The sequence below is a fragment of the Orcinus orca genome, chromosome 12 (genome assembly GCF_937001465.1).
Source record: "Orcinus orca chromosome 12, mOrcOrc1.1, whole genome shotgun sequence".
Taxonomy (NCBI): Eukaryota; Metazoa; Chordata; class Mammalia; order Artiodactyla; family Delphinidae; genus Orcinus; species Orcinus orca.
This window is the reverse complement of record NC_064570.1, coordinates 65,751,884-65,776,867: the sequence shown is the minus strand read 5'-3', so window position 1 is coordinate 65,776,867 and position 24,984 is coordinate 65,751,884. Positions and strand designations below refer to the sequence as shown.

At 42.1% G+C, this 24,984-nt stretch overlaps 1 long non-coding RNA gene across 1 annotated transcript; it reads right to left on the bottom strand.

Moving 5' to 3' along the window:
• Nucleotides 1-3,367: 3,367 nt before the first annotated feature.
• LOC125960683 (uncharacterized) lies at nt 3,368-24,459 on the bottom strand. Its single transcript, XR_007470610.1, has 3 exons — nt 24,293-24,459; nt 3,978-4,059; nt 3,368-3,471 (listed from the first exon to the last, which is right to left on the bottom strand). It is a non-coding gene; the product is annotated as an uncharacterized LOC125960683 (long non-coding RNA).
• Nucleotides 24,460-24,984: the final 525 nt, after the last annotated feature.

Sequence of the window (24,984 nt, the reverse complement as noted above, 5' to 3'; positions counted from 1 at the left end):
AATAGGCACTGCTAATTAGAATAATAATACTATTTGGGTTAATTTACAAAGCACTTTCCATCTGTTATATTGATTTATTTCCTGGCATCTTTGAGAAAACTTGGGGATGTTAGTCCCATTTTAGAGATGGAGAGTGACTTGCTGAAGACACTGGGATTTGGGGAAATTTCTTTATGATAAGCTCCGATTTCTGTGATCAATCCATGGGCTCAAGCCCATCATTCAAAGAAAATACCAGAAGAGGCTCGGTGTTTCGTGAAACGGCACATTTTGAAGTCTCTGTCACCGAGAGGAGAATGTAAGCTCAGGATCAAAGCACCGTCTTCAAAGAAGGGCAAGGTACTTGTTAAATAACTCCTGGCAACTGCTTCAGCGCTAGGCATTGTAATTGCAGAGAGCAGGGGCAGAACTAAAAATAGAGAAGTGGATGGGGACAGGACCAAAGCCATCATTGTCACTCAAACCTGAATGTCACTTTTGACAGTATTTGAGCAATTGCCTCTTGGTTTTCCATGCTACGAATTTAGTAGTCACGCTTTGCTGTGACAGTCCTAGGAGAAGGGAAGGGGCAGGACCCAAGGACCCCTGCCTGGGAGTAATATCAAGAGTGGAGGGTGGGCTTCCCTGGTGGCGCAGTGGTTGAGAGTCCGCCTGCCGATGCAGGGGACGTGGATTCGTGCCCCGGTCCAGAAAGATCCCACATGCCACAGAGCGGCTGGGCCCGTGAGCCATGGCCACTGAGCCTACGCATCCGGAGCCTGTGCTCCGCAACGGGAGAGGCCACAACAGTGAGAGGCCCGCGTACTGCAAAAAAAAAACGGTGGAGGGTAAGAATTATTATCAGCCTGTGCTGCCTCTTTTCTAGCCAAAGTTCCTTTGAAAGCAAAAACCAGAAACCTGCTCCACCTAGCTCCAGTCTCCTGAAGTGTTAAAGGGGGATCTCATGGATAGGAAATACAGCCAGACCCTGCTGAGTGAAAGACGGGACCTAAGAACCAGGAGGCCACCAGGAGCTGAGCCCTTCTCTCCATTTCCAGGAGCTGCACAATCTCTGTCTCTGAAAATCTCCTCTTTTGACCTCTCATCTAAGCCAGCTTCCTCTGCATAGTCATCTTGCTTACTTCATCCAACACAGCTGCCAGTCCAGCTCTCCATCACGCTCTCCAAGCTCCAGTAACAACCACCAGCTGACAACAGTCTCTGTGTCTCTTCAGGCAAATTCTCATCTGGAGGTGCCTTATCAGGCCATATCGTGCTTTTCTTACAATGGGTTGGAGGAGGGTCATGCAGTATAGAGGGATGCAGAAGATTCTCTAGAAGGGGCTATGGATTGGGCAGACAATGGGGCCTGTTTATTATATCCTTGCTTATCTATGTTTCTGTCATGTTCTCCATCATGCTCCATGATCTAGTCTAGGAGACGTGAGGTCACGTAATCATAGCAGTGAATCACTGTGTAGAAAGTGGCGTTTGCTCTAAATGGGGTTATAATCTGGTTGATGCAGTAAGGCACAAGCTCACAAAAAGGAAACAAATCATGCCAGGCAGTGTGTGAAGAGCAACAGATGACTGACACGGACAGTAGGAGTTTAAAAATTTAGAGAAGAGAGAGATCATTGTGGGTAAGGAAGTTCAAGGAGGATTTCCCAAGAGGAACAGAAGTGGGTCTGGAAGGGTGAGAAAGATTTGGAGAGAAGGTGGAGAGGAGAGGCATTCTAGATTGGGGCAGAGGAGGCCAGGATGGGAATACATGATGCATGCCCAGGGCACAATAAATAGGCCAACCTTTTTTTTTTTTTTTTTTTTTTAAAGAGAAGCATGCACTTGCTTGCTTGCTTTTTTTTTTTTTTTTTAATTAATTAATTAATTTAATTTTTGGCTGCGTTGGGTCTTCGTTTCTGTGTGAGGGCTTTCTCTAGTTGCGGCCAGTGGGGGCCACTCTTCATCGCGGTGCGCGGGCCTCTCACTGTCGCGGCCTCTCTTGTTGTGGAGCACAGGCTCCAGACGCGCAGGCTCAGTAGCTGTGGCTCACGGGCTTAGTTGCTCCGCGGCATGTGGGATCTTCCCAGACCAGGGCTCGAACCTGTGTGCCCTGCATTAGCAGGCAGATTCTCAACCACTGGGCCACCAGGGAAGCCCCGGCCAACCTTTTTTAAGTATAAGGTATATATTGGAAAGTACTAGAAGGTAAGTTAGAAAAATAGGGAGAAACAAAATTGTGTGGGACCTTGAATATCAACCTAATAGTCTGGAGTTTATTCTGAACAGTTTATTAATGATGTTTGAGTGGGCATGGCATGGTCACGGCAGTGCTCTGGGATGACCCACTGCAGTGGAGAAGGCCAGAGGCCAGGGATAATCGGGAGGCCCTTACAAAGTCGTCAGCGAGATGGGGCAGTTGGCTTGAAGATGAGGCATGGGGTCAGATATTAGAAAAAAAAGGAAATTCTTTTATTTAAAGTCTCAGTTACCTGTTGATTGTGCACTTAGTTGGGGAAGCAACTGACTGAAGCTATTGCCTTTGGCTCCCTGTAACCCAGATGTCTCTGGCTGCAGCCTGTGAGTACAAATAATTAAATTAGTAACCAGATATTAAGGACTCTCAGCCCCCATGTACACATAAGAAGTCCAGTCTTTATAGAGTTCCTCTCTTGGCCGGTCAGGGAACTTGGCTGAAAACTCTAGTTAACTTAGGCAGAAAAAGAGTTTATTGGAAGCATCTTACTGCTCATAAATAGATGGGAAGGGTGGGAAAACCATCTGGGGAAATAATTTGGCCAAGGTCATGTCATGGGTTGGGATGCTGTCACTGGATCCTCACCATCCTTTCCAATGAACCTTGACTCCACTGCCAAAGCCATGAATATGCTCCTTCCAGAGGCAAGTCCCTAGAGGGCATCTGGTTGTCTGAGCCTAGGTCATGTTCCCAAGCCCTGGATGACAATGAGTTATGAGAGGGAAACCACTCCTCCTTCAATGTCTATAGGGGGATACAGGGCTGTGTCTCCCACTAGGACCCACATACAAGGTGATATTCTGAACTAGGAAGGGGGTTCAGATGCTGGGCTGCCAAATCATGCTTCTTCCTCATATTTCGAAGAGTCTCAGTATGGGGGAGATGTACTCACTGTTACTCTGAATTAACTCCTTCCTCTCCTGGTTAAGAAGGATTTCACAGCTATGCCTTTTATAGCAACCCTGTGAGCTCACTCTTTACATTCAATGCATTGCCAAGTTCTGCTTTCAAAATTTATTCCCACTGCAGTTCACTTCTTCTCTTCTGTCTAGTCTGCTCTGGCTGCCACAACAAAATACCACAGACTGGGTGACTTAAACAACAGAAATTTATTTTCTCACAGTTCTAGAGGCTGAGAAGTCCAAGATCAAAGTGTTGGCAAGATAGGTTTCATTCTGAGGCCTCTTCTCTGGGCTTGTAGGCAGCTGCTGTCTCCCTCTGTGATCACATGACCTCTTCCTTGTGCATGCATGTAGAAAGAGAGAAAGGGAGAGATTGGGGGGAGAGAGAGAGAGAAAGAGAAAGAAAGGGGGAGAGAGAGAGAGAGAAAGTTCTCTGATTATAATGCCACTAATCCTATTGGATCAGCACCCCATCCTTATAACCTTGCTTCACCTTAAAATTACTTCCTTAGGGGCCCCATCTCCAAATACAACCACAGTGTGAGGGTTAGAACTTCAACATATGAACTTCAGGGAGACACAAAAACTCGACCCATAACACCTTCTCTATTTCCATACCCCTAATCTAGAGGTTCTCAAATTTCAGTGTGCATTAGAATCACCTGGAGGAGTTGTTAATACATGCATGGCTGGGTCCCACCCCAGAGTCTCTGATTCAGTGGGGCGAGGGTAGGGCCTAAGAATTTGCATTGCTGACAAGTTGTCAGGTGCTGCTGCTGCTGCTGGTCCAGGGACCCCACTTTGAGAACCACTTCCCTAGTCTAAGCTGCCATCATCACTTATCTGGATTATCATTGTCGCTTCCTGAGTAATCCACTTCCACTTTTACCTCCATTTCCTTACAGCAGTCTGAGTGATCATCTAAAAATGTAAATAAAATCATGTTAGTCTCCTGCTTAAAACTCTTCAGTGGCTTCTGACCACCCCTACGTGGTCTACAAGGTCCTCAAGATCTGGCTTCTGCCAGCTCTGCAAACCATCTTATATCATAGTCACAGCCACTCCAGCTTCTGTTCTCTCTCTCGATCACGTGTTCTCAGACCCGGCACTTGCGTTGCTCTGAGAAGTTTCCCCATGGGGAGGCTGGCTGGTTCCTTCTCATCCTTGATGATCAAGCTGAGATGTTACACATTTCTAAGGACATCCCTGAACATCCTACCTCAGGTGGCCTTCTGCAGTTTCTGTTTACTTCCTCACTCTTGTTCTTTCCCTTCATTGTAGTTCTCATGGTCATTACTTATCTTGTTTATTTATTATCTTATTTATTGTGCTCTCCTCCACTAAGATTGTAAGCTCTTGAAGGACAGGGCTCTTGTGTTCACAGCTTTATCCTCAGGACTTTGCACAGTGTCTGGCTTAGTAGGAAGAACTCAGTAAATATTTGTGGAGTGAATATATCTGCACCTTCCTGAAGTGGACGTGGTTCGGGTATTTTTCCTATAAGGTCCCCAAAGTTCCACAATGATCAGTGGATGCCAATAGATGCCTTGGAGAAGAATATCAGCCATGTCCACTGTCGAAGTGATCTAGTTTGGTATAGCCCAGCTAGTTTCCTTTTGCGTGTAACACGTGGGCTGAAGGAGGCAAAGGTATCCTATCAGCTGCAAGCACTCTCATCCTCTCTTCTCTCTGTCTTTCTGCTTCTGTGAGCTGCCCAGAGCCTCTCACTGTGGCCCTCAGTCTGGCCCGTCTCTTTAGCACTGACCTGGTTCAGTGTCAAACCTTTCTCCTCATTATCAAAACATATTTCCCCCTTTCCCAGTCTCTGAAGACTCTGCTCTGCTACTGTGTGACGATGGGTGGTAAGTGGGCTAAACAGATTAACTGCTTTTACTTCATTTGTGGTTAAGAGACTCCAGGGCCCCTTTGATAATAGAACAAATCTAAGCTGTATCTAAGGGGGCAACACACCGTTTTTGAACCGTTAGGAATTCAGGTTTTTACTTCAGTGTGTACTTTGCTTTGGATTCTGTGTAAAGATTTCAGATATATTATAGGAATAGTAAGGTGATAAAAACATAAGTAAAATAGGAGATCCTGAAAAATAGGTTGTAAGATGGCTTTTATGTTGGTCAGATGAGAATGTGACATTTGTCTCTTTGTCAAAGCATATGGTTATACAATAGGAAACATTGCAGTACCGAAAAGAAAAAGAAAAAAAAAAAAGGTTTATTTACAGACCTCAGAGCTGCATTCAGTAACATTCTTGGTCAAGATCAAAACGTGGAATGTTTTTTCCATTCAGAAAAGCAGAGTCACTTTGCCTGAGTCATGACTGCCCACTTTTTTCCATATGGTTGAGTGCTATTTATTGGCTGAGGTTGACAATTTTCTAGAGACTTTGTGGTTGATGAGTTCTATTTATGGCAGCAGTTGAGAAAGGTAAAGTTAGGTAATATTCAGAAGGAAATACTTGGTTTGTTAAAAAATGGAAATCAACCACTGTAGCAAATATTTTATGAGGAAAAAAAACATGCTTAAACCATGAAAACTGCCTGGCTTCTCCAATGCCTCTCTCCCCATCCAGCAATTAAAAATCCCTTCAATTCTCCCTTTGTCTGGCTCTTAGAATTACCATGTCCTCATTGGTTTGAAAGTTCACACCTTGGGCCAGTGGTTGGCATTGGTCCAAGCTTCTCTCCCTCATGGCTATTGATTCATTTTCTTAGAACAACTTTTGACAGCTCTCCCTTCTGATCCAGACTTGTGTCTGGGGAGAGTAGACAACCCCCAGGTCCTAGTCTAGCATCGATAACTTTACATCACATGTGGCTTTAAAAAAAACTGTGGTAAAATGTAAAATAGATAGCTAATGGGAAGCAGCTGCATAGCACAGGGAGATCAGCTCGGTGCTTTGTGTCCACCTAGAGGGGTGGGATAGGGAGGGTGGGAGGGAGACGCAATAGGGAGGAGATACGGGGATATATGTATATGTACAGCTGATTCACTTTGTTATACAGCAGAAACTAACACACCATTGTAAAGCAATTATATTCCAGTAAAGATGTTAAAAAAAAAAACTGTGATAAAACATACATAACACACGTTACCATTTTAACATTTTTTTAAGTGTACAATTCAGCTGTATTAAGTATATTCACAGTATTGTGCAACCATCACCACTATTCCATTTTCAGAACGTTTCATCATCTCAAACAGAAACTCTGTACCCATCAAACACTAACTCCTCACCTCCCGCCTCACCAGGCTCTGGTCACCTCTACTCTACTTTCTATGAATTTGCCTATATTAGGTACCTCATATAAGTGGCATCTTACACTATTTGTCCTTTTGTATCTGGCTTATTTCACTTAGCATAGTGTTTTTCAGGTTCATTCATGTTGCAGCATATAGCAGAATTTCCTTCCTTGTTGTGGCTGGGTACTATTCCACTGTATATACCACGTTTTGTTGATCCGTTTATCCGTTGACGGACACTTGGATTGTTTCCACTTTTCGCCTTCAGTGAATAGTGCTACTGTGAACACCGGTGTGCAGGTGCATGTTAGAGCCCCTGCTTTCAATGCTCTTGGGTCTCTACCCAGAAGTGGAATTGCTGGATCATAGGGCAATTCTTGGTTTACCTTTGGGAGGAGCCCCTCACATAGGTTTGACATACTCGCACATTCTCACTTTTCTTTTTTGGTGCCTCTTTCTCAAGGTAGGCTGCTTCCCAGCACATTCCCTGGGCAGATCCATCCAGTGTCTTTCCTCAAGCTGAGCACAAAATGCTTTTCCTCTTCCCCATCGTCAGCCAGTCATACTCTTCAATAAGGGTCAAAACTAGCTCTTCTTCCCCATGATAACAGATCCCAGCATCTGCAGCCTGGGCGTGAAAAAGTAATTACGAGGACGTGCCTCAGATCTTTGCTTTTTCTCTCAAGAAACCTCACAGCACCACATTCTAAAAACCCTCTTTCCCATCTCTCTCAGTTTCCTTCACATGGATGGCAACAGCTCCCTAAGAATCTCTCGTTTTTTCCTCCTCAAGTTCCAATCCTGCAAGCTCCAACTCAGGCTTGCCAATCCCTCTCCCTTGCCCATCACCTAAACCCTTCTTTCTACAGACCAACCTACCCTCTCAGATTTTGAAAGTCTTTGCTGTGTTTTCCTCGTTACCTAGACTCTGCACAGTCGAGAACACCTGACTGCTGACCCAAAAGGAAGAGTCAGTCTCTATCAAAATTAGGGATCGGGCAAAAGTTGTGAATACTTACACATCAATTATTTCCTCTCTTCTGTACTCACCTTGGAGACAATCTTTATTTCCTTCATAAGAATATTTTCCCCAGATAAAATCTAAGTTATGTGAGAGTAAATTTGGGGCCTCTTCCTTCTTTGCTTGAAAAACCTCATGTTAATAACACAGATTCCTTGCCTTGGTGTTCCTGAATTCCCAATGAATTGACCTCAGTCTACCTTTTCACTTCTATTTCCCATTACTGTCCTTCGTGCCCTCCAAGCCCCAGTGAATAGGATTGCCGGTTGTTTCCGAAACTGTCCCTGCGTTTTCCTGTCGCCATTTGTTCCCTCTTCCACTTACCCTCTTTTTTTTTTTTTTGTGGTACGCGGGCCTCTCACTGTTGTGGCCTCTCCCGCTGCGGAGCACAGGCTCCGGACGCGCAGGCTCAGCGGCCATGGCTCACGGGCCCAGCCGCTCCGCGGCATGTGGTCTCTTCCCGGACCGGGGCACGAACCCGCATGCCCTGCATTGGCAGGCGGACTCTCAACCACTGCGCCACCAGGGAAGCCCCACTTACCCTTTTTACTCTCCTCTCACACCTGTCCAGTTTCTACCCATCTCTCAAGTTCAAAGTCAAATGCTGCTCGTTCCGTAAAAGTAGCTGTCATGAGGATTAAATACAACAATGTGTGCAAAACATTTAGCACTAGCATGATGTCTGGACTGTAGTAAGCCCTAGATAAATGGTATATAATAAATACTTTGCTTGTACTATTATTACTTTTGTAAACATCTTATTTATAAGCTTTTCGGTCTTATTTATTTTTGTATGTTCTACACAGCCTATATCAGTGTGGATGCATTTGGCAACATAAAACCCCAACTCAACTGGCTTCAACAAAAAGTGGAATTTATTGGGTCACGTAACTGAAAAGTCCGGGGATTGGGCTGGCTTCTCCCTGTTTCTAAACACAGCTCTGCTCTCCTCTGTGTACTGTGATTCTCAGGCTCTTGAGGAGATTAGATGGGTGTACTTGCTTCAGCCTCCCGGGCTTCCCGGGCTTTGGGAGAAGTGAGTGTCTGCTGTCCAGCAAGCTCAAGCAAAGCGCCTTGGGTGTCACTGTCTCTGACTGGGTCACATTCCCCTTCCTGAACCAATTCCTCTTGACAGAACGATCAGATGTTCTGATTGGCAATGCCTGGGTCACTTGTCACCCAGTAAGCTCCAGCCAAACCATACCGACTGAGAGGGTGAGTGGGTGGGGTCACACCTAAAACTTGGAGGCTTACCAAAGGTAGGTGAGTGGGTGCTGGGAGGCCTAGGGTCGACGCTAGTGCCTTATATAAAGGAGGTGCTCAGTAAATATTTAGTGAATGGAATTGAGGTAGGGTTCTCTTTAGTGGTCAAAGGATGTACAAGATTAACTGCTCATCAAAAGACAGTTGAAAGGGGAAGGAAACTAACCTTTATTGGGTACCTGCTATATACCAGGTACTGGGCTGGGAGATTTATATAGGTTGTCATTTGATTTAATCCAACAGAAATCTGTGTCACAGTTGTCACTATGCCCATTTTACAGATGAGGAAGCTAAGAGTAAAGAGGTTGGTAATCTTTAGGAGGTTGTGCAGAGCTGGAATTCTAGCCCAGGTCTGCCTGGCCCAGAGGTTGTGCTGGTTTCCAGTAGTTCATGGCCCCTGCATTCTGGAGGGCTATTTATTTCTCTTCAAAGATCACTGGGGCTGGGAATTCTATAATCTTTCCCTGCAGACTGTTCTATGTTGTACAAATCTGAGGGCTGAGAAACTCCTTAATCTTTCCATTGTTTTAAGTGGATTGCATTTCACCCTTTCTATCTTATATAGAAAGCAGAAAACCACTGAATACTCTCTTTAAGAGAATCTTCATGGATTTGACTGTAGTAATTAAGTAGCCACTTAATCTTTTCTTCCTTTAAGTTAAAGGGTTCAATCCTTTTAACCTTTCCTTGAAGAGCCTATTTTCAGATCCTTTGACATAGGACACATTTTTGCTTAAGCTCTGGACCTTACTTTTCAGCCAGAACATGACTTGAGGCAGACCTAAGACCCAAAGCTTCTTTCTTTCTTTTTTTTTTTTTTTAAATTCTTTATTGGAGTATAATTACTTTACAATGGTGTGTTAGTTTCTGCTTTATAACAAAGTGAATCAGTCATACATATACATACATCCCCATATCTCTTCCCTCTTGCATCTCCCTCCCTCCCACCCTCCCTATCCCACCCTTCTAGGTGGTCACAAAGCACGGAGCTGATCTCCCTGTGCTATGCGGCTGCTTCCCACTAGCTATCTACCTTACGTTTGGTAGTGTGTATATGTCCATGCCTCTCTCTCGCTTTGTCACAGCTTACCCTTCCCCCTCCCCATATCCTCAAGTCCATTCTCTAGTAGGTCTGTGTCTTTATTGCTATCTTACCCCTAGGATCTTCAGAACCATTTTTTTTTTTTTTTACATTCCATATATATGTGTTAGCATACGGTATTTGTCTTTCTCTTTCTGACTTACTTCACTCTGTATGACAGACTCTAGGTCCATCCACCTCATTACAAATAGCTCAATTTCGTTTCTTTTTATGGCTGAGTAATATTCCACTGTATATATGTGCCACATCTTCTTTATCCATTCATCCGATGATGGACACTTAGGTTGTTTCCATCTCCGGGCTATTGTAAATAGAGCTGCAATGAACATTTTGGTACATGAGTCTTTTTGAATTATGGTTTTCTCAGGGTATATGCCCAGTAGTGGGATTGCTGGGTCATATGGTAGTTCTATTTGTAGTTTTTTAAGGAACCTCCATACTGTTCTCCATAGTGGCTGTACCAATTCACATTCCCACCAGCAGTGCAAGAGGGTTCCCTTTTCTCCACACCCTCTCCAGCATTTATCGTTTCTAGATTTTTTGATGATGGCCGTTCTGACTGGTGTGAGATGATATCTCATTGTAGTTTTGATTTGCATTTCTCTCATGATTAATGATGTTGAGCGTTCTTTCATGTGTTTGTTGGCAGTCTGTATATCTTCTTTGGAGAAATGTCTATTTAGGTCTTCTGCCCGTTTTTGGATTGGGTTGTTTGTTTTTTTGTTATTGAGCTGCATGAGCTGCTTATAAATTTTGGAGATTAATCCTTTGTCAGTTGCTTCATTTGCAAATATTTTCTCCCATTCTGAGGGTTGTCTTTTGGTCTTGTTTATGGTTTCCTTTGCTGTGCAAAAGCTTTGAGGTTTCATTAGGTCCCATTTGTTTATTTTTGTTTTTATTTCCATTTCTCTAGGAGGTGGGTCAAAAAGGATCTTGCTGTGATTTATGTTATAGAGTGTTCTGCCTATGTTTTACTCTAAGAGTTTGATAGTTTCTGGCCTTACAGGAATGCAAGGATTCTTCAATATACGCAAATCAATCAACGTGATACACCATATTAACAAACTGAAGGAGAAAAACCATATGATTATCTCAATAGATACAGAGAAAGCTTCGACAAAATTCAACACCCATTTATGATAAAAACCCTGCAGAAGGTAGGCACAGAGGGAACTTTCCTCAACATAATAAAGGCCATATATGACAAACCCACAGCCAACATCATCCTCAATGGTGAAAAACTGAAAGCATTTCCACTGAGATCAGGAACAAGACAAGGTTGCCCATTCTCACCACTCTTATTCAACATAGTTTTGGAAGTTTTAGCCACAGCAATCAGAGAAGAAAGGGAAATAAAAGGAATCCAAATCGGAAAAGAAGAAGTAAAGCTGTCACTGTTTGCACATGACATGATACTATACATAGAGAATCCTAAAGATGCTACCAGAAAACTACCAGAGCTAATCAATGAATTTGGTAAAGTAGCAGGATACAAAATTAATGCACAGAAATCTCTGGCATTCCTATACACTAATGATGAAAAATCTGAAAATGAAATCAAGAAAACACTCCCATTTACCATTGCAACAAAAAGAATAAAATATCTAGGAATAAACCTACCTAAGGAGACAGAAGACCTGTATGCAGAAAATTATAAGACACTGATGAAAGAAATTAAAGATGATACAAACAGATGGAGAGATATACCATGTTCTTGGATTGGAAGAATCAACATTGTGAAAGTGACTCTACTACCCAAAGCAATCTACAAATTCAGTGCAATCCCAAATACCACTGGCATTTTTCACAGAACTAGAACAAAAAATTTCACAATTTGTATGGAAACACAAAAGACCCCGAATAGCCAAAGCAATCTTGAGAACGAAAAACGGAGCTGGAGGAATCAGGCTCCCTGACTGCAGACTATACTACAAAGCTACAGTAATCAGTATGGTACTGGCACAAAAACAGAAAGATAGATCAATGGAACAGGATAGAAAGCCCAGAGATAAACCCACACACATATGGTCACCTTATCTTTGATAACGGAGGCAAGAATGTACAGTGGAGAAAGGACAGCCTCTTCAATAAGTGGTGCTGGGAAAACTGGACAGGTACATGTAAAAGTATGAGATTAGATCACTCCCTAACACCATACACAAAAATAAGCTCAAAATGGATTAAAGACCTAAATGTAAGGCCAGAAACTATCAAACTCTTTTTTTTTAAAGCTTACTTTTTTTAAAAAAAATTATTTATTTATTTATTCATTTTCAGCTGTGTTGGGTCTTGGTTGCTGCATGCGGGCTTTCTCTAGTTGAGTGAGCGGGGTCTTCCCTGTGGAGCATGGGCTTCTCGCTGCGGTGGCTTCTCTTGTTGCAGAGCATGGACTGTAGGCTCACGGGCTTCAGTAGTTGTGGCATGCGGGCTCGGTAGTTGTGGCGCACGGGCTTAGTTGCTCCGTGGCATGTGGGATCTTCCAGGACCAGGGCTCGAACCCGTGTCCCCTGTGTTGGCAAGCGGATTCTTAACCACTGCGCCACCAGGGACGTCCCAGACCCAGAGTTTCTTGACCTCTAGAAGAAAATTACTCAGCTGTGCTGCCTATCTGCTTAGCCCCAGCAGGGCCTCTGCACTGCCAAACCCTTTCTGCCACTGTGCACCCCCCAAAAAAACAACACAGCACAAAACAATACACACATGCAAACACACAAAACACATACACCCAGCAAGAACACACAAACAAATACAAAGCACCCACACCAACAACACACACAAACAGCAATGCACACACAACATACACACCACAAGAAAACACAACATACACACGACACACACACAAATACACAATAACACATGTATACACCGACCCACGCCCCAGGCCCAACGCTGAAGCCAAGCTTTTGCTTCTCAGAGGCACCCGCTGGAATCACCTTCTCTGAACTCCTGACACAAGGGAGCTGCCTGGCTTCCCCTCCTGACTGCAGCAGATTCACGTCATTCTTGCTTTGAATCCTAGGCAATCTAATCACTTTATTTCTCCGCTCCCACAGTAGACAAGAGAGGAATGTGATTTGCTGTTTTTGAATTTCAAGAAGTGAAGCAGAAACGAGAGCTGGTTTCCTGATAACTTTGTCTCTCCATGCTCTGGACTGTGGAAGGATCCGGTTTCTGGTTTAATTGGCCTGTGACCTGTAGGCCCCGATGTAGGCTCTTCTGCTTTCTTTGAGCATATCAAAGAAAAATTTTAAAGAAGAGGGTGGAAAAAGAGAAGACTCTGGATACTGGATGATTTTGTGCGTCTGTGTTTTTCTATAGTTGCCAGTGTTTCTGCAATGAACATGAATTCACTTGGAAATCAGGAAAAATACCAGTAAGTGTTCAAATTAATTCTAAATAGTTAAAAGAATAAAACAATAGCCAAATCTTTATCAAGGAGATGCAAATAAAAAGATGAATGGCAGTAATAATTAGACAAAGTAGGATTCATCATAAAGCATTCCTTGGGATAAAGGATCGATTTGGCATTTTATATTGATAAAAGGTATAATGCAGACTGAAAATATTACAGTGATAAAAGTCATGGGATGAAAGCACAGCATTAAACATTAAAAAACAAAAATTGACAGTAAAACAGTTGTCTTTAGGAGACCTAAATACCAGATTTTGACAACCAAAAAAGAGGACACCAAAGTCTGAAATACTGCAATTATTAAAGTTGATTTATAGGCCAATATTGAATTTTGGTCCCTAACAAAAATGGGCCTTTTTAAAAAGTATTATTTGAAACCCTGAGCAAAACAATACATAAGACCACAAAGAAAATTTTTATCTTTTAGATAGAAAAACCTGCACAAGTTTAAATAAGAATAAAAAATCTGAACTCTCAACCACTTAGAAACGTAAATAATTCTTTATAAGGATCTCATAAAAGAAGAAAATCAAAACTATAATTGCAAGCTACTTAGAAAGTTTTGAAAATTATATATAGGCATTCATGGAATGTGGCCAGGTCAGTACCAGGAAGTATGCTTAGGGTCTCAAATACTATCAGTATTAAACCAGAAATAATGAAAATTTAAAAACTAATCATATGACTAAAAAAATTAGAAATAGAAGAATAAAACAAATCCAAATAAGCAGAAATAGACAAGAAAGATAAATACAGAAATTTAAAATTAGAAAATAAAGTATAATTGATCAAGTGTTTTACTATTTTAAAGGTTAACAAAATGGAAATACTTTTCACCCATTTGAATCCAGAAAAAAGGGAAATACAAACAAATAATATTAGAAATAGAAAATGGATATGAACTTACTGCAAGGAGATTAAATGGAATAAGATAATGTTGTATGTTATTACATGTGAAAGTATTAATAAATGGATGATTTCTGGGGGAAATTGCTAAAATTCATTAAATAAATTATACATATGAAAAAACCAATAACTTTGAGAAGGAATTGACAAAGTTATCAAACAAAACTTTCAAAACCTCTCCAGGTCCTGGTGGCTTACCAAGAATTCTTTCGAAGTTTTAGAAAGCATGTGATTTCTGTTATGTTAAACCATTTGGGAACATAAGTAAGTTTGAAATCTGCTAAATTATGTTTATCCACTCACCAGTTGATGGACATTTAAAAAGAGGACCGTCTATTTTACTCGTAGAACCCACCAAGAGAAATGAAACATATATCCACACAAAGCCTTGTATGCAGCTCTTCATAGTAGCATTATTCATAATAGCCCCAAACTGGAAACAATCCAAATGTCCATCAACTGTTGAAGAGATAAAAAAAATTAGATACATCTAACTAAGGAATTCATCAATGAAAATGAATTAAATATTAAAATGAAATAAATATATGCTATTATAACATGCTAAAACATGGATAAACCACAAAAAGAGATATTTCAGGCAATGGTCGATCTTTAGGACTGAGGAGTACTTTCCCACCTTGGGGTGAGGGCACTTTTGACAACCTAGCCCCACAATGGTCCCCAGTTTGGCTTCCTGTCTTCAGTGATGCGGTCCTGTTGTAAATAACCAAAGAACCTATGTTTCAAAACATCACAAGTATGGAAAAGATGGAAGACAAACTCCTAACCAACAGGCATCCATGGTGGCTCCCAGACCCATGAATATTTGGAAACCCTGGGCTCTGAAACATAAAAATCCTCCTTCTGGGTTCCTTTTTACTTTGAAAATTCAGTCTTTTGTATACGTAACTTAAGTGTGTGAGTTGAATTGGGGAGGCAGATAGGAATCAGAGGGGCAAATAGCACAACCACAAGGAAGGGGAATTAGGAGACAGCAACTCACCGAAGCTGTTTCAGAGCTAATGAGTGGGACCTGCCAACCCATCCCTATCTGAAGTCACATTATTAGCTGCTCCTCAAACATTTTCCAACCTAACTTTTTAAATAAAGAAATGAAAAAGAAACCAGATTCTCATATAAAAGCTCCTAGGGCTCTGGTCTTTATCACTAATAAACTTACACCAGGCCCCCTCTTCCGCCCACCTTGATAAAACGTGGGAGAAGCAGCCGGCTGGTAAGGAGAGATTTTGCCGCCCTGATGAGTGTGCTCATTAGGTAAGCTGCTCGGTTTGAAGACACACCCCAGCCAATCTGCTTGTGGATTTTATTGAAATAATTTTATAAACAAGTCTTCAGACAAGGTTTAGTCCTGATGAATCCTCCAAGCTCATTACCACCCTCAGGAAGAAATTTGAAGAGATAAGAATAAAAGTCTAGGATTAAAACAATACTTTCACCTTAGGCAAAACAGTCCCCCTGAGCCTCAGATTTCTCCATCTGTAAAACAAGGATAATGACATTTCCCTCTCCAGCTCATCAGAAGAGCTAATGCTAAGCTCTGGAGCATGTTCTTGGCAGTTGAGAAGGAAGGTAACACAGAAACCTGATTATTTTTAAAAGCAGGAAGAACCTAATGGTGATAAATTCATGTCTGATCTCTCTTTTAAGATGGGGGTAACAGCAATGTCCTGGGGAGGCATACATATGGTGTGATAAATCAGCCCCATATCTTAGAAGTTCACCTGGCTTGAATTAGAAAGCTGCTCCCCTCCAATACCTTCTTGGATATTAAGGAGTTTCTAGTCCATGACATTTTGCCATAAAATCATGAAACGTATATGTCGCGGCTGCCACTGCAGAACCAGGGCGACCTTAGAAAGATGTCTGTATTGGAAGGCACTCGGGGAGCCGGCACATATTTCTCGGGCTTGGGAAACCCTCCACCCCTCACCAGTTGTCTCAGTCAAAAGGCAGAAGAGTTTAAAATCCCTATTGACCAAGAGCCACACAAGCTCAGCAGAGAGGGATGTGCCTGAATTTTAAGATCATTCCACGGAGCCAAAGTCAAGAGTCTGCACAGAAGCATCTCATAGAAAAAGTGTGAAAGAGCTGGATGGGGCTCCGGGATGATCGACAGATCCCTTTCAGACGTACGTGACAGCATCTTATGCTTCTACCCGCTTTCTTATTTTTGCATCAAACATAAATATAAGTGAAGAAATGTAATTCAATAGCAGAGCTTCAGGTGCCTGAGATTAGATGAAAGGGATCCTTAGCACCGAGGCACAAAGGCTTGTTTAAAAAAAAAAAAAAAAAAGGCAGAGATTAAAGGAGCGGTAAATGTGAACTTCAGTCGGGAAATCTCACACATCTGAGGGGCTGATTTGAGGTTCACAGAGTCTCCCTGCGCGTATATTACACCGGTTCAGGCACTCGGTACTGTCAGATATCTCATATAAATAATTAGAAAGTCGCTGGCTGCCAGGGCCAGGTTCCAATGGACTGAAGGGGAGCGTGGGTCACCTGTTTTCAGGCTGTGAGACTTAATGAGAGGGTGGCTCTCCCAATGCATTGAGAAATGCTGATTTCAGGACAGCATCCATCTCCAAGGCTGTGTGTCCACCCCATCTCCTCCAGGCCCAAATTCCTGGCTGAGGGTCTTCTCTGTGCTTATTTTCTTTTACAATTCACGGCTACCACATGCACACATTAAGGTACTGAAACTCGCCTTCTAGAAAGTGGAGTGCCTCGCCCAGTCCTACGTGGCAGCCTCCCCCTGAGACACAAGCAGTCCGGGGGTGTTTAAGATAACAGCATTGCAGAGGTCAAACGGTCCCCACAGGGGAGCCGGAGGAACCTATGAGATCATTTGGAAAAGCTTGTGAATTCACTGCCATTTGCCTACTTGGCTTTGGATGAAAAGCAAATCTTAAAGCTGCTCAAAATGTGTCTGATTCATCTGTAACTGAGAATGAGACCAATCAGGGATAAGAAGTGAGTAAAATCCTTGTGATCACAGAGCCAAGAGAGCCTATTTTAAAGCACTTAATGTATTTTTTTTCTTAAAGATATATACACCAGCTGTAATTAAGCTCTCCCTTTCCTTATTATCTTGGCAAGATGTTAAAAAAGAGATAGAAGGAAGGAGTCGACTTGCCAAGTGGATTTTTCTGAGCGTTCTCAGCCCTAATTAAAAGTCCTTTGTGCAAGGCCAACCAGCAATCAGATTCCTAATTAGAGTTGAGCAAACTGCCTTAGTGAACTGTGGGTTTCTCTGAACCCAGGAATCTGGGGAGAAAGTCTGCCCATCTCAGTGGGGTCAATTTTTTGGAAGCACATACACACCTGAGTCCTGAAGGGCATGTACGCACAAGGGCAAGGGCACAACCCTATTCCTGTTGGGTAGATGCCTCTTTTGCCTTGAAATGGCTCAGCGGTATCCTATATATTGTGTTGCTACCTCTGTTTTATTTGTTGGTTACAGTATTACCAGGAATTATGCCTTTTTAAAAACCTGTCTTTAGAATCTGGCATTATGTGACTTGAGATGTAAGTATATCGAGTGCTGGTATTTCATAGTTTATGTCCAGATAAAGGAGACCATTTTACCATTAATTGGATGTCCCCTGGAGTCTTGGGCATCTTACTAGTAAACATGCGTGTAGTGTTTACTACATGTCCAACACAGCTCTGGGAACCCCATAAGTACTAACTCACTTTACCCCCATGAGGACCCCATGAGGTTCTTTTGTTTTCCCCATTTCACAGGGAGGAAACTGAGGCACAGAGAAGTTTAGTAACCAGCTCAAAATCACATTGTAAGTGATGGAGCCGGGGTTTGCCTGCCGTCCGTTAGGTTCTAGAGTCTGGGCTCAGCCCCAGCAGGCCTGGAGCCGCAGCACTGCCTCCTAGCTTGTCTGGAGTGTGGGGGGAGGACCCCGACCACCTGGCCTCGGGCCACGGGTCAGAGCATCCTCACAGCCACACAGACGGGAGTACGCCTCAACCTCCTGGGCGCCCCCGGCTGTCTTCCTGATTTCTAGATGGGGTTTTCCAAGATCCACATATCAAATTGAGACCTTCTGAAATGTAGGTCTTGGATAAAGAGATTATATTGGGATGTAAAAATAAGGAACGTTGCTATTCTTCATTCCCAGAACTGTGGTGAGAGCTGCAACAATGGCATTCTTGTCTCACCCAGTTAGAGACGAGGCATCGAAAGCCACAGCCCCTGAGGGGCCGCCACAGAGAGAAATGCTCACCCCGGCTCAGCCCGCCTCCTGCATGTCTCTCTGTTTCTTGATTTCTCCAGGAATGTATAGATCTTGAAACAGAGAGGAAGTTCTCACAATTATATAATTTTCTTTTCCTCATGCTTTCATTTGGGTCAAATTCATGAGTGTAGAAAGGTAAAGGCTCCTTATGGGTTTTCTTCAAATTTCACTTTGTCTTAGAAAGAGAAATATTTTATCTATACATGCTTGCTTTCAGTTTAAAAATGCAACATGTAAATAGGATAGTGTCAGACTCTTTCAGTGTAACATACTGTAACTACCCACGGTGCAAAAGACATACTTTCTTGTATTCCAGGGAGCCGGCCGTTTCCACGATGTCATTTGGGGGAGGCCCAGCGTGATGAGGGGATGACAGCATTGGAACAATGGAACAGGAAGGAAGTCACAGACACCTAGAGACGTGGGGGGCAGGGAGAAAAAAAACGAGACTAGAGCGGGAATTGAGGGAAGGGTAGGAGGCCCCAGTGAAAGGCTCTTTCCAGAGCTATAGGAAAAATCTACGGCTCTTATGAGAAAGAAAAAATATGTGCTCTGTGGGAATGTGGGGAGATGGGGGTGCCTCATGAATGGGTTGGATTTCCATCCATTGCCGGGTTCTACTCTGGGGCTGGAGCTCGAGCAACCCATTTCTCCAGGAGGAGCCTGGACATCGCCACCACGACCATTCACAAATTTCAGCAGGAAGGTCAGAAAAGGGGGGAAACCCACAGAATGGCTGGTTGTTTTGCACTTTTCACGTTGTGTTGTAATTATTTCTCTCCCTCCGTCTCTCGCTTGTCTACGTATTAGAGTGCAAGAGCTAGGCTTTCTTCAAATTCACATCTTCAGAGCTTGGTACCTTGATATTGTTTGCAGATATCTGGGCGTTTACAGTATCCACATCAGTGCCCTGTACATGCCTTTTAGGTAGCAGGCACTTAATAAATGTTCACAGACTGAATCGAGTTTCCATAAGATAGCGAGTCACGTGCTCAAATGCTGAAGTTCTGAAGAAAACAAAGCAGACAAGGTAGGAAGTCTAAGATACAAAACACAAACCCTGTAAGACCACCCAGAGGGAAGAATTAAGAGGAAAATGAAATGTTTGAGGATGAACACGTTTACTTCTGAAATGCTCAGGAACGAGGAAATGGCAAGGATTTCAGGATGTCTCCATCTGCATCTAGTTCCTGAGTTTCAGTTTCTCTCCTCTGAAAATCACTGGGACATCTCAGGGTTTCAACGTTCCCTGAAAGCAAGTCTGAGGAAACGGCCCATGCGCCGCCATTGTATCTGAGCACAGGTAAACGGCTTCCATTCATGTGAGTGTTGATATGTGTAATTTATATGACCCACAGGCAATGCGTAAAGATATATATATATATATATATATCTTTATATATACACATATATATATATATTCAGATGATCTAAGTTACAGAAAAATGTAGTTACCTGATTAAATTAAGAAGTAGTGTTCCTAGCCAGAGACGAATGAGATTTTAAGATTAGTTTGTGCTGGTGTTTATTCTTCTTTTCCTATTAAAACATTCTTCAAAGCCATGATCAGACATCAATCCAATCCGGAAGACACCTTGTTACTTTTTCTCTTCTAGCGCAGCTTGTCTTATGTGCCAATTATATGTCAGGTGCTTTGCTGCTTTTTACATTCCTTTACTCACTGACAGCTAGGGTTGACTTTTCCTAGTTAGTACATAAAATAATTTATTCTCCTCTGTGTTTCATAAAACTTGGCTCCGTAACTGCCAAATAACTTTTTTTTAAACATCTTTATTGGAGTATAATTGCTTTACAATGTTATGTTAGTTTCTGCTTTATGACAAAGTGAATCAGCTATACATATACATATACCCCCATATCTCTTCCCTCTTGCGTCTCCTTCTCACCCTCCCTATCCCACCCCTCTAGGTGGTCACAAAGCACCGAGCTGACCTCCCTGTGCTATGCAGCTGCTTCCCATTAGCTATCTATTTTACATTTGGTAGTGTATATATGTCCACGCCACTCTCTCACTTCGTCCCAGCCTACCCTTCCCCCTCCCCATGTCCTCAAGTCCATTCTCTACGTCTGCATCTTTATTCCTGTCCTGCCCCTAGGTTCTTCAGAACCTTTTTTTATTTTTTTTAGATTCCATATATATGTGTTAGCATACGGTATTTGTTTTTCTCTTTCTGACTTACTTCACTCTGTATGACAGGCTCTATGTCTATCCACCTCACTACAAATAACTCAATTTCAGCAAATAACTTTTGAAGTAACACTGTCGCACTGCCCCTCTTTGGGGAGGAACACCAAGGTGAGGAGTGCGTCGGTTCTGTTCCCTGCCTATCAGGATGGGGTAAATATTGTCCAAGCCAATCCTATGCTGTAGGAATAAAAGGAGGGCAAACCATGTTCAGTGGCTGAAAGTTTGTTGTGGACCGGAGATGTTGATTTTGCAAAACAAAGGGTAAGTGGAACTCATCCAAAACTGTCTTTTGAGAGAATAGAGTTGAAACTGCCATCAGAGCAAAGAGCCTGGATAGACACGATTTGGGGCTGTTTGCTTATACTTGAGCTGGTAAAGTGCTGGGATCAAACACAGCTTTACCATTGAAAGCCAACATTTATTGAGGACTGGCTCTGTCCATGCAGTGACCAGTGCTGAGTGCTTGGGCGTGGATTATCTCCTCTACGCTTCAACCATAATCTCATGGGCAAGGTCCTTGTCGTATTCTTGTTTTACCGATAAGGAAGCTGAGCCTTAGAAATATTAAGAAACTTGCCTAAGGTCAAACAGTAAATAAGCGTCCTTATTCACTCTGCGATATAGCTCCGGGACGGGAGAAGGGATTTGTATAACATGTGCGTAACACTTACGGTTTATTAAACTTCTTTCGCTGGCCTCATTTGATTTTACTCTCACCTTGTCTTGTGGGGATGGGTGGCATTGTCCTTATTTTACAGATGAGAAAACAGAAGCTCAGAGAAGTTTTGTGGCTCACTTCGCTGGCCTTAGGTGGAGAGGAGTCTCACCCTAGGTTAACTAGAGAATTCTCTGGGGCAGATGGCTGCGCTTCCTGTCTGGGGCAAGTTGCCTTAGAGAATGCTGAACAAAGTGCACTAAACTGAGAGTCCTAGCTCCACCACCTTCCATAGAACCTGGGAACTTCTGTTTCCTTGATGGTAATATATCTAGTTCTCAGGGCTGTTTTGAGGGTGAAGTGAGTTTTGTGAGAGTTGTGTATTGCCATGCAAGTATAAGTTATGAATACTATCAAACAGCCACTCTTCAGCTTGTTCTGAAAGCTTCCTCATTTACAGCATACGCTTAAGATGTGTCTTTCTCCCTTCTGCATTTGATTATGGAGTAGAGCGGCATAGTAGAAATGAATTTAAAGTACTTTTATTTCTCCAATTTCTTTCTTTTTTTAAAAAACTGAGGCATAATTAATTGACATACGTTATATTAGTTTCAGGTGTAGAAATGAATAAATAAAGTACTTTTCTTTCTCCAATTTCTTTCTTTTTTTAAAAAATTGAGGTATAATTAATTGACATACGTTATATGAGTTTCAGGTGTACAACATAATGACTTGATATTTGTATATATTGTGAAATGATCACCGCCATGAGTCTAGTTAACTTCTGTCCCTATACATAGTTACAGAACTTTATTTTCTTGTGATGAGAATTTTTAAGATCTATTCTCTTAGCAACTTTCAAATATGCAAGACAGCATTATTAACTGTAGTCATCATGCTGTACGTTATATCCCTATGAATTATTTATTTTATAACTGGAAGTTTGTATCTTTTGACCCCCTTCACCCATTTTTGCCCACCTCCCACCCCCTAGCTCTGGCAACCACCAGTCTGTGCTCGGTACCTATGAGCTTGGTTTTGTTTGCTTGTTTAGATTCTGCATATAAGTGAGATCATGTGCTGTTTGTCTTTCTCCGACTTACCCCACTTAGAATAATGCCTTCAAGGTCCGTTCATGTTGTTGCAAATGACAAGGTTTTATTTTATCTATTTTTTGACAAGATTTTATTTTTTATGGCTGAATAACATTCCAGTGTGTGTGTATATATCTTCTTTATCCATTCATCCATCAACGGACACTTACATTATTTCCATGTCTTGGCTATTGTAAATAATGCTGCAGTGAACATGGGGGTGCAGATACCTTTGCAAGGTAGTGTTTTCATTTTCTTTGGTTAAATACCCAGGAGTGGGATTGCTGGGTCGTATGGTAGTTCTATCTTTAACTTTTTGAGGAACCTCCATACTGTTCTCCGTAGTGGCTGCACCGATTTACATTCCCACCAACAGTGCAAGAGGGTTCCCTTTTCTCCACATCCTCGCAAACACTTGTTACTTGTTGTCCTTTTGATAATAGTCATACTGACAGGTGTGAGGTAGTATCTCATTATGGTTTTGATTTGCATTTCCCTGATGATTTGTGATATTGAGCATCTTTTCATGTGTCTGTTGGCCATCTGTATGTCTTCTTTGGAAAAATGTTTATTCAGATCTTCTGTCCATTTTTAAATTGGATTATTTGATTTTTTGCTGTTGAGTTGTGTAAGTTCCTTATGTATCTTAAATATTAATCCCTTACCAGATATGCAATTTGCAAATGTTTTCTCCCATTCAGTAGGTTGCTTTTTCATTTTGTTGATGGTTTCATTTCTCCAATTTGTATTTCCATAATATTGGTACCCACTCATGGGAAGAGAAAGAGAAAAAAAACTCAAAAAGTGCTCATCAGATACTCATAAAAACTTCTTCTTAAAAGAACAGGTTACAAATATTCAAAATGTTTCAATCTATCAGCCTTGGAGAAAAAAATATTTCCTGGTTGTGGTTATAATATGTTGGACTGGGAAATATCTTTAAGGAACATTTTTTAAGAAAACCATGCAAAAATAAGCTCAGAGGTTTACTTGCTTTAAACTTTATTGATATAAATAACTCTTGGGTGTTATTTGGTGATGTAAGTTGAGCCTCTGTGGGAACCTGGCTGGTGACATGGTGTGGACTCCGCTCCACCATCTTCCCTGGGCCATCATTCAGTTCGTTCCCTTTTGTTTTTCCCCTGGATTCTTTAGCAAATGGCTTCCAGTTTGGAGGGAAAAAAATTTTTTTAACCTACACTTACTGCTTTTTTGCAGTAATCATGCCCCCTCTAGCTTAACTGAAGGTATGAGAACGCGTAATAAAACTTACCATTTTGGTTCTTGATGACTGGGCAGGTCACAGGCTGCTGAGGAAGCTGAGGATTCAGAGTGAATCCTTTACTGTACCCTTAAGAAAGTATTAAAGAAGCTCCCGAGAACAGAGCAAAACAAAATACACAAGGAAGGACACTGTGTGCTGTGAGCAGCAGGCATGTACTGGTCAAGGAATTAGATTACTCAAGGTGGTGACTCATTCCGCAACTATGTGTAGTGTTTGTGGTTGAAGAGAAACCTTTGCCAGAGAATGACTAAAATCTATTGGCAGCGTCTTTAAAGGAATCATGACTGGGCCTAAACCAGTGAATACGCAAGTGTGCTTTTTTTCTTCGTCCTTTACTGATTCAAGACTAAGAGTAAGAAAACACAACCCCTGTTGACGTCTACCATTACGGCATGGTCTCAGGGGCATTCCCAGCAACCGTTCTCAGTAGGGCTGAGTCCAGACACTTATCTCCGTGTAGGGACATGGCCGTCTGTGTGTGTGTGTGTGTGTGTGTGTGTGTGTGTGTGTGTGTGGTTAGTAGAGTGAACAAAGCAGACTTATACAAATTGTTAGAGGCATTCGGTCTAGATAATTTGGAAATAAGCCTAGAGAAGAAAATCCTCAAATTTGGTTATTGTTTTAGTTTCCTATGGCTAAATGGAGGCTTAAACAGCAGACAATTTATTGTCTTACCGTCCTAGAGACCAGAAGTCCAAGATCAAGGTGTTGGCAGGGTTGGTTCCTTCCGAGTGCTGTGAGGGAGAATCTGGTTCATGCCTCTCTTCTAGCTTCTGGTGTTTTGCTGGCAAACTGTGCTGCTCCTTGACTTGAAGAAGCAACACCCTGATCTCTGCCTTCATTTCCACATCATGTTCTCCCTATATGTGTCCTTCTCCAAATTTCCCCTTTTTATAAGGACACCAGTCATATTGGATTAGGGGCCCACCCTGCTCCACTATGACCTCATCTCAGCTAATTACATCTGCAATGACTCTATCTCCAGATAAGATCACATTCTCAGGACTGGAGGTTAGGACTTCAACATATGAATCTGGAGGAGGAGGACAGAATTCAACCCATAACAGCTGCTTATCTATCAGCCAGAGATAACTTATTCCAAAAGTAACAGGTTCATTTAAAATTTCATGGTAGTCAATGTTATTTTCTTTATTAAGTCCAGAAGAAAAGTTCAGAGTTCTAAAAAAGTTTGAATATATTTCGCATATATAAGGAGTAATTATTTTAAAATGAGGGAGACACCCTAACCTAAAAAAAAGAGTAATTCAACTAAGCAAACATTTTTTGGATCTTCTTGGTACAATGCCCTATGAATACACTTGTATTTGTGAATGCAAATACCACACTTTAAGACTTTAACTTTGAGG